The following is a 10,000-nucleotide window of genomic DNA, read 5'->3' on the forward strand; positions in this document are numbered from 1 at the left end:
GCCCCCTTCGCTCGGGGAGCGGAGGACAACACTTCGCATGCAACAGGAAGCGAATTGGAAAGGAGACCACCCTGCCTGAACACCGGACACTGCCGTGACTCCCTATTACGGGGAGCACAGAAGAGCCGGCCCGCCGAGGGCCCTCTCCGACGCCACCTGAAAGGCCTCATCGATCAGTAAGGGAAGGGAAAGGAGGAAGGAGCGGAGGCCCCACGGCCACGGGTCCTGGGACAGCGACGGCCGCTCGCACCCACCGCCACCCGGAGGAGGGCGGACGGCAGGCGCGGGGGCCCTGCGTGCGAGTGAGAGGGCAACGTCTGCGGAGAGGTGCAACGCCGGCCTGAACACCGGCAGAGCCGGCCCGCCGGGAAGCCCCTCCGACGCGCCCTAAACGCCTCATCGGATCAGCAAGGGAAGGCAAACGAGGCAGGAGCGGAGGCCCCACGGCCACGGGTCCTGGGACAACGACGGCCGCTCGCACCCGCCGCCACCCGGAGGAGGGCGGACGGCAGGCGCGGGGGCCCTGCGTGCGAGTGAGAGGGCAACGTCTGCGGAGAGGTGCAACGACGGCCTGAACACCGGCAGAGCCGGCCCGCCGGGAAGGCCCTCCGACGCGCCCTAAACGCCTCATCGGATCAGCAAGGGAAGGCAAACGAGGCAGGAGCGGAGGCCCCACGGCCACGGGTCCTGGGACAACGACGGCCGCTCGCACCCGCCGCCACCCGGAGGAGGGCGGACGGCAGGCGCGGGGGCCCTGCGTGCGAGTGAGAGGGCAACGTCTGCGGAGAGGTGCAACGCCGGCCTGAACACCGGCAGAGCCGGCCCGCCGGGAAGCCCCTCCGACGCGCCCTAAACGCCTCATCGGATCAGCAAGGGAAGGCAAACGAGGACGGAGCGGAGGCCCCACGGCCACGGGTCCTGGGACAACGACGGCCGCTCGCACCCGCCGCCACCCGGAGGAGGGCGGACGGCAGGCGCGGGGGCCCTGCGTGCGAGTGAGAGGGCAACGTCTGCGGAGAGGTGCAACGACGGCCTGAACACCGGCAGAGCCGGCCCGCCGGGAAGCCCCTCCGACGCGCCCTAAACGCCTCATCGGATCAGCAAGGGAAGGCAAACGAGGCAGGAGCGGAGGCCCCACGGCCACGGGTCCTGGGACAGCGACGGCCGCTCGCACCCGCCGCCACCCGGAGGAGGGCGGACGGCAGGCGCGGGGGCCCTGCGTGCGAGTGAGAGGGCAACGTCTGCGGAGAGGTGCAACGCCGGCCTGAACACCGGCAGAGCCGGCCCGCCGGGAAGCCCCTCCGACGCGCCCTAAACGCCTCATCGATCAGTAAGGGAAGGGAGACGGGGAAGGAGCGGAGGCCCCACGGCCACGGGTCCTGGGACAACGACGGCCGCTCGCACCCACCGCCACCCGGAGGAGGGCGGACGGCAGGCGCGGGGGCCCTGCGTGCGAGTGAGAGGGCAACGTCTGCGGAGAGGTGCAACGCCGGCCTGAACACCGGCAGAGCCGGCCCGCCGGGAAGCCCCTCCGACGCGCCCTAAACGCCTCATCGATCAGTAAGGGAAGGGAGACGGGGAAGGAGCGGAGGCCCCACGGCCACGAGTCCTGGGACAACGACGGCCGCTCGCACCCGCCGCCACCCGGAGGAGGGCGGACGGCAGGCGCGGGGGCCCTGCGTGCGAGTGAGAGGGCAACGTCTGCGGAGAGGTGCAACGCCGGCCTGAACACCGGCAGAGCCGGCCCGCCGGGAAGCCCCTCCGACGCGCCCTAAACGCCTCATCGATCAGTAAGGGAAGGGAGACGGGGAAGGAGCGGAGGCCCCACGGCCACGAGTCCTGGGACAACGACGGCCGCTCGCACCCGCCGCCACCCGGAGGAGGGCGGACGGCAGGCGCGGGGGCCCTGCGTGCGAGTGAGAGGGCAACGTCTGCGGAGAGGTGCAACGCCGGCCTGAACACCGGCAGAGCCGGCCCGCCGGGAAGCCCCTCCGACGCGCCCTAAACGCCTCATCGATCAGTAAGGGAAGGGAGACGGGGAAGGAGCGGAGGCCCCACGGCCACGAGTCCTGGGACAACGACGGCCGCTCGCACCCGCCGCCACCCGGAGGAGGGCGGACGGCAGGCGCGGGGGCTCTGCGTGCGAGTGAGAGGGCAACGCCTGCGAGGGTTGCTCCAACGACCTGAACACCGGCAGAGCCGGCCCGCCGTGGAGGCTCTCCGACGCACCCGAGGACGCCTCAGCAGGCGCTGCCTGTGGGTCTGGATCAGTCAAATCAGGGAGCTGGAGGTGCCACGGGCCACGCCCGCTCCAGACAATGATTTTTCTGAGGCCAACGGGACAGGGTAGAAGGCCACGGCAGGCTCAACACCCCCAGCCCTTCCAGCGTTCGAGTGCCAACAGCCACCACCGGCTGCCGGTCTTTGCCCGCCCCGCAGGCAACTGCATGCCATCGGGGGGGGACGGACCTGGACCCATGCCCTGCACGGGTGTTGAGGGCCGGGGGAATGCCACGGAAGCTAGACAACCCCAGACGCCTGCGTTCGGCTTGCCAGCCACCAGGTACAGCCGCAATTTTCTCACCGCTTTGCGGCCCCCAGCTTAAGGCCAGAGAAAACGCGATGAGGTGCCGCCACCTCTAACCCGGAAAAACGCCGCAGACCTTTCCCACCGAGCCCTCCTGCAACCAGGCAAGCCGGGGCCAGCCGGACACCACAGGCCGCCCACACATGGCTCATGCCGGCAAAAAACAGGACGAGGCACTGCGGCCTCTCGCCTGTGCCATCACCGGGCCCTCGGGGGCTGGGGGGGAGCTGCGGCACGCACGAGAACCCCCAGCCGTCTGCATCCGGCTGCCGGCCACCAGGGCCGGCCGCCGCTCACGCTCTGCCCAATTCGTGGATGGGTTCCGGCTTAAGGCCAGAGAAAACGCGATGAGGTGCCGCCACCTCTAACCCGGAAAAACGCCGCAGACCTTTCCCACCGAGCCCTCCTGCAACCAGGCAAGCCGGGGCCAGCCGGACACCACAGGCCGCCCACACATGGCTCATGCCGGCAAAAAACAGGACGAGGCACTGCGGCCTCTCGCCTGTGCCATCACCGGGCCCTCGGGGGCTGGGGGGGAGCTGCGGCACGCACGAGAACCCCCAGCCGTCTGCATCCGGCTGCCGGCCACCAGGGCCGGCCGCCGCTCACGCTCTGCCCAATTCGTGGATGGGTTCCGGCTTAAGGCCAGAGAAAACGCGATGAGGTGCCGCCACCTCTAACCCGGAAAAACGCCGCAGACCTTTCCCACCGAGCCCTCCTGCAACCAGGCAAGCCGGGGCCAGCCGGACACCACAGGCCGCCCACACATGGCTCATGCCGGCAAAAAACAGGACGAGGCACTGCGGCCTCTCGCCTGTGCCATCACCGGGCCCTCGGGTGCTGGGGGGGGAGCTGCGGCACGCACGAGAACCCCCAGCCGTCTGCATCCGGCTGCCGGCCACCGGGAACCAGCTGCCACTCTGCCCACTCCAGCTTAAGGCCAGAGAAAGGACGAGGTGCCGCCACCTCGCCCACCCATCACCGGGCCCTCAGGAGCCGGCGGCGGCCGCGGCGGGCTGGACGCTCACGGGCAGCTGCCCTCGCATATACCAGCGCTCACCTTTGCCATCATCGGGCCCTCCGAGGCCGGGAGAAAGCCGAGGCAGGTTCGGTTCCACCCGGTCTTACCGCGTTCGAGTGCCGGTGGCCACCGCCGGCCACCGGGCTTTGCCCAGCAGAATCCACCTTTACAGTTCTCGCACCCCGGGGTCAGCAGCCACCGCAGCCTGCCAGACCCTCGCAGGCACCGGTCTGGCATATTTGGAAAACGATGGGACACACAGGCCGAAGACATCGAAAGAGGGAGCCGAGCCACCACGGAAGCCGCCACCACAACGACCGCCCAGGGCCCCACTTCACCGGCTGAGCCGCAGGCCTTGCAGCCGCTGACTAGCGCTGCTCCGTGCACCCGTTACCACTAGCTCCTATAATACGGGAAAGCACGCCCCCGCCCCCGGCCGGCTCCAAGAGTGCCGTGCCTGCCCACCGGGGAGACCGGCCAATGACACCGACTTTTACGATGACGTAACTGGAGGCAGCGAAAAACAGCGACCCCTTCGCCAGCTCCGTGGAAGCGGCGGGGCTATCAGGTCTACCTCCCAGCTCCCGAAATGCGGCTAAGTACCGCCGGACCCAGGTAGACCTGGCGGCCCTTTTCACCGGCCGCTCCGGCAGCGACACCCCGCGTCCTCCGGGCGCCGCCGGCGGCCGCGCCGGCCTCCGGAGCCGGGTAGACCTGGCAGCCGGCCTCCGGAACCGGGTAGACCTGGCAGCCGGCCTCCGGAGCTGGGTAGACCTGGCAGCCGGCCTCCGGAACCGGGTAGACCTGGCAGCCCTTTTCACCGGCCGCTCCGGCAGCGACACCCCGCGTCCTGCGGGCGCCGACGGCGGACGCGCCGGCCTCCGGAGCTGGGTAGACCTGGCAGCCGGCCTCCGGAGCTGGGTAGACCTGGCAGCCGGCCTCCGGAGCCGGGTAGACCTGGCGGCCCTTTTCACCGGCCGCTCCGGCAGCGACACCCCGCGTCCTCCGGGCGCCGCCGGCGGCCGCGCAGCCTCCGGAGCTGGGTAGACCTGGCAGCCGGCCTCCGGAGCCGGGTAGACCTGGCGGCCCTTTTCACCGGCCGCTCCGGCAGCGACACCCCGCGTCCTCCGGGCGCCGCCGGCGGCCGCGCCGGCCTCCGGAGCTGGGTAGACCTGGCAGCCGGCCTCCGGAGCCGGGTAGACCTGGCGGCCCTTTTCACCGGCCGCTCCGGCAGCGACACCCCGCGTCCTCCGGGCGCCGCCGGCGGCCGCGCAGCCTCCGGAGGTGGGTAGACCTGGCAGCCGGCCTCCGGAGCCGGGTAGACCTGGCGGCCCTTTTCACCGGCCGCTCCGGCAGCGACACCCCGCGTCCTCCGGGCGCCGCCGGCGGCCGCGCCGGCCTCCGGAGCTGGGTAGACCTGGCAGACGGCCTCCGGAGCCGGGTAGACCTGGCGGTCCTTTACACCGGCCGCTCCGGCAGCGACAGCCCGCGTCCTGCTTTTAACACCCCCCCCACCCCCCACCCCCTTTTTTTTTTTTTTTTCTTTTTTTTTTGGACGTTTTTAGTTTTTTTAAGAAAGTAAATCCGTGGAATACATATCTGCGATCCTGCTGGCACCGCCACCCCTCCACCCCCCGCCCCCCGCATTTTTATTTTTTTTTTTATTTTTTTTTTGGACGTTTTACTTTTTTTAAGAAAGTAAATCCGTGGAATACATATCTGCGATCCTGCTGGCACCGCCACCCCCCGCCCCCCGCATTTTTTTTTTTTTTTTGGACGTTTTACTTTTTTTAATAAAGTAAATCCGTGGAATACATATCTGCGATCCTGCTGGCACCGCCACCCCCCGCCCCCCGCATTTTTTTTTTTTTTTGGACGTTTTACTTTTTTTAAGAAAGTAAATCCGTGGAATACATATCTGCGATCCTGCTGGCACCGCCACCCCTCCACCCCCCGCCCCCCGCATTTTTTTTTATTTTTTTATTTTTTTTTGGACGTTTTACTTTTTTTAAGAAAGTAAATCCGTGGAATACATATCTGCGATCCTGCTGGCACCGCCACCCCCCGCCCCCCGCATTTTTTTTTTTTTTTTGGACGTTTTACTTTTTTTAAGAAAGTAAATCCGTGGAATACATATCTGCGATCCTGCTGGCACCGCCACCCCTCCACCCCCCGCCCCCCGCATTTTTTTTTATTTTTTTATTTTTTTTTGGACGTTTTACTTTTTTTAAGAAAGTAAATCCGTGGAATACATATCTGCGATCCTGCTGGCACCGCCACCCCCCGCCCCCCGCATTTTTTTTTTTTTTTTGGACGTTTTACTTTTTTTAAGAAAGTAAATCCGTGGAATACATATCTGCGATCCTGCTGGCACCGCCACCCCCCGCCCCCCGCATTTTTTTTTTTTTTTGGACGTTTTACTTTTTTTAAGAAAGTAAATCCGTGGAATACATATCTGCGATCCTGCTGGCACCGCCACCCCCCCCCCCCCCGCATTTTTTTTTTTTTTTTGGACGTTTTACTTTTTTTAAGAAAGTAAATCCGTGGAATACATATCTGCGATCCTGCTGGCACCGCCACCCCCCGCCCCCCGCATTTTTTTTTTTTTTTGGACGTTTTACTTTTTTTAAGAAAGTAAATCCGTGGAATACATATCTGCGATCCTGCTGGCACCGCCACCCCTCCACCCCCCGCCCCCCGCCTTTTTTTTTTTTTTGGACGTTTTACTTTTTTTAAGAAAGTAAATCCGTGGAATACATATCTGCGATCCTGCTGGCACCGCCACCCCTCCACCCCCCGCCCCCGCGACAGGCGCGCGCACACGCGCGCACACACACACGCACGCACACACACACACACACACACACATCGCGATGCAGGAGCACACAGATAGACGCACCCCTGCACGGCTGTGCTCCCCCTCCCTCCCCGCGCTGCAATCCCCGACCTGCAAGCCTGTAGGTGCAGCCCCCGCCCCCTCCCGATCGCAGACTCTCCGGCGTCTCGGAGACGGGGGTGGGGTGGGGGGCGGGTGGCTGGGTGGGGCGGTCTGCAGCCCGGCAACGGGGCCCGCGGAAACTGTGGTGTTTCCCGCCACGGGAACGGTCCGCTGCTCAGTCGTGGCGGCAGCGGCGGCGGGGAAAGGAGGCTGGCAAAGAGCGGGGCGAGAGCGGCTGGCGAGCAGGCGGGGAGCCTGGCGCAGAGGTAGGCTGGCGAGGGGGGATGGTGTCTCTTTTCGGAGAAGGCTTCTGTTTGGATCGGTTGGAGTTTTTTTTTTTTTTCTTACTTCTGTCCCACGTCCACGTCCCCGTCCCCGTCCCCGTCCCCGTCCCCGTCCCCCTCCGGTCATTTAGTTTTCCACCCGCGGCGGGGGCGGGCAGGAGTGCAGCAGGGCGAGTGGGTGGCTGACTGAGAAAGGAAGGCGGGAGCGGGGCCACGGGTGCGGCAGGAGAGGGACTCAGCAGCTGGGAGTTAGAGACGGCGCGGCACCGGGGCCTCCCCCCTCCCGCCCGGGCACGGAGCCGGCAGGGACGCCGCAGGGTCCTAAAGTCTCCCGCCTTCCATCCCCGGGGCGGCAAACCTGGTGGCGGAAGGGGGGAGCGGGGGCAGTGAGGCTCGGCGCGAACTGCGAGGCAAGGGGGGGGGGGGGCGGCGGCGTGTGTGTGTGGTGTGTGTCTGCGTAGCGGCGGGCCCGGGGAAGGGTGCGGGGGGGGGGGTGGGGGGGTGGGGGGGGGGGGTGTCAGCCCGGGGGCCTGTTTCGAAGGGGGGGTGTGTGTGCGTGGTGGGGGTGGTGGTGGCGGCAGTGGTGGTGGTGGTGTGCGCGCGTGCGCTCTTTGAGCCCACGACTGTGAGCGGGGCAGCGGGTGGAGGGTGTCTAAGGGCGGGTGAGCGGCTGCAGCGGCGGGCGGTGGGCGTTCGGGCCGGGGGCCTGTTTTGGCGGGGCGCGGGCGCGCACGCAGATGGAAATGAGAAAGATTTGCAACGGTGTCGCTAACGCCGCTTTCTCTGTTACAGCCCGGGTGGTCGGCCGCTTCGCCGTCCGGCCTGCGCTCCGTGCCTGCCTACGGGCGATGGGCTCGGCTCCCGGTCGGACCCGTCCCTGGGAAAGCAGCAGCGGAGGTAGCCCAGTGATGAGGCCGCCGCCGCCGCCGCCGCCGCCGCCGCCGCCGCCCCCTCCTCCTCCGAGCCGGGAGGGACCCGATCAGGTACCGGTCACGACCGAGGGTCGGGGAACGCGCGAGGGCCGCGCGACCCCTCGTCCGCCCGTCACGGCAGAGCCGGACGACCGGGACGAACCGGCTTTTGCTCGAAGGTCGGTGGATCGAGAAGAGGCCCAGCCCGGGAGAGACAGGGTGCAGGGCCGCCGCCCGCCAGGCTCTACAGCCGCCTGCCCTCCTTCGGCGGGCCGGCCGGGCTCGCCACGGCGGACGGGACGGGACGGGACGGGACGGGGACCGCCGCCACCTCTGCCCGGTCCGCGGGCCCTGACGGCGAGACCAAGAATTAAAAAAAGGCGAGGGGGGGGGGGGGGGCTGGGGAGGAAAGGCCGAGAAAATAAATAGATAAGGAAATGATAAGAAAAAAGGCATGGGGTGCGGGCGTTGCGCTTCCTAACGCAGAACGCATCAGGGACAGGGGCGGGTGGGTGGTCTGCAGGGAGGCCGGCCGGCGGGGGCAGGGCCGGCTTAGGACAGCGATTCAGCTGTCGCTCCCCGCGAATTGTTGATAGAACCTGACGAGCGCCGGGCCTCCGGTTGAGGAACTTCCGGTAAGGAAGGATGAACGAACCTCCGGTAACTGAGGCGTGGATTAATAGTTTTTCGACAGGGCGACACGGGCCGACTTCTGCCGCAGTGAATTAACATCCGCCGGGTCGAGCTCACGTGCGTAGCAAGCAAACAAGTCGGTCGAGAGACGAGCGCCAGGTGAGGAACGGCAGCCGGCCTAGGGAAGGCGTGCGCGCGTCATCCTCGGTAATGACTGAACGAGTAAGCATCGCTCGACAGCAAAGGGCGACAACGAGGTGAGTGAGACTGACGCGGCGTAAAAGTCTAATAAGCAATTCGGGCGCGATAACGCAGGGGCCGGAGCACGCTAACGTTGACCAAGAGCGTCGCAAGGTCCTAAAGGAGTGCCGCAATCGAACCTTCGGAGTCGGCGATTCGTACGACTTGCTACGACTCGTCGAGTCGCATTCCATCCGCGACGATCCGCTGGTAGGTACGGACGGACGGACGTAGGTACGTATCCGTTCCCTGGCGATTAACGCAGGCATGCAGGCCTTGCGCGCGTGAAGGAATGAGTTTTGTTAGCTGTTTAATGAACTGCCAGAAAGGCTATTGCCGCGTCGCGTTAAATCGGTCGGTAGGGAACGATCCGTACACGTTACGACCCAGCGTTGCTCCTCAACTGTTAGCAACTTCGATCGATGACGATTCATCGCGTATCGATTACTCTGTATTCGTTTAGGAGCGAATCCCATGCCGACGGTAGGACGCGGTACCCCGACGGCCACCGACTCGTACGGTACAGAGACGAGAGCGCAGCGTCGGCGCCGCCTCTTCCCGAAGAAGTCATTCCTTACCGATAGAGTACGCCGACTGCGGGTAACGATGGGCTCTCACGTTTTTGACGCGTGCCCGCCCGCGAGCGAGCGAGCGAGCGAGCGAGCGTGCTAAAGGACGAGATGTCGGACATGAGAAGTTTTCAAGAAGTGGAATCACGGAGCGGTCTTAGCAAACGAATCGGGACCAACCAGCCCGGAGCGCGGCCAGGCAGCGCAGGCCGACCCCTCGGCGTGGCCAGCTTTGCCCGGAGGCACAGGTAAGGAGGCCAGGCCTAGCCCGGAGGACCAGCCAGGGACACCGGGTCTACCCGGGAGCGCCAGTAGGGATACCAGGCTGGCCCCCAGAGGGTCAGGTAGGGTGGCCAGGCCTACCCCGGAGCGCCTGTAGGGACAGCGGGCGTACCCCGGAGCACCGGTAGGGGTACCGCTGCAACCCCGGAGGATCAGGTAGGGACGCCATCCACCCTGGAGCATCGGGTAGGGATACCGGGCCTACCTCGGGGGGGGGTTCAGGTAGGGAGGGCGGGTCTAACCCCGCGCGCCTGTAGGGACAGCAGGCGTACCCCGGAGCACCGGTAGGGGTACCAAGCCTACACCCGGAGTACCGGGTGGGGGGAACGGTCCTAACCCGGAGTACCGGGTGGGGGTAACAAGCCTACCCCGGAGTACGGGCTGGGGGTACCGGTCCTACCCCGGAGTACCGGGTGGGGGGTACCTGTACCACCCCGGACACTCGGAAAAGGGACGCCAGACCAAGCCCGGAGCATCAGGTAGGGAGGTGGGGCCTTTCCCATCGAGTCAGGCAGGGAGGCCGGGTCTGCCCGGC

Source organism: Accipiter gentilis, chromosome 35, assembly GCF_929443795.1.
Source record: "Accipiter gentilis chromosome 35, bAccGen1.1, whole genome shotgun sequence".
NCBI classification, from domain to species: Eukaryota; Metazoa; Chordata; class Aves; order Accipitriformes; family Accipitridae; genus Astur; species Astur gentilis.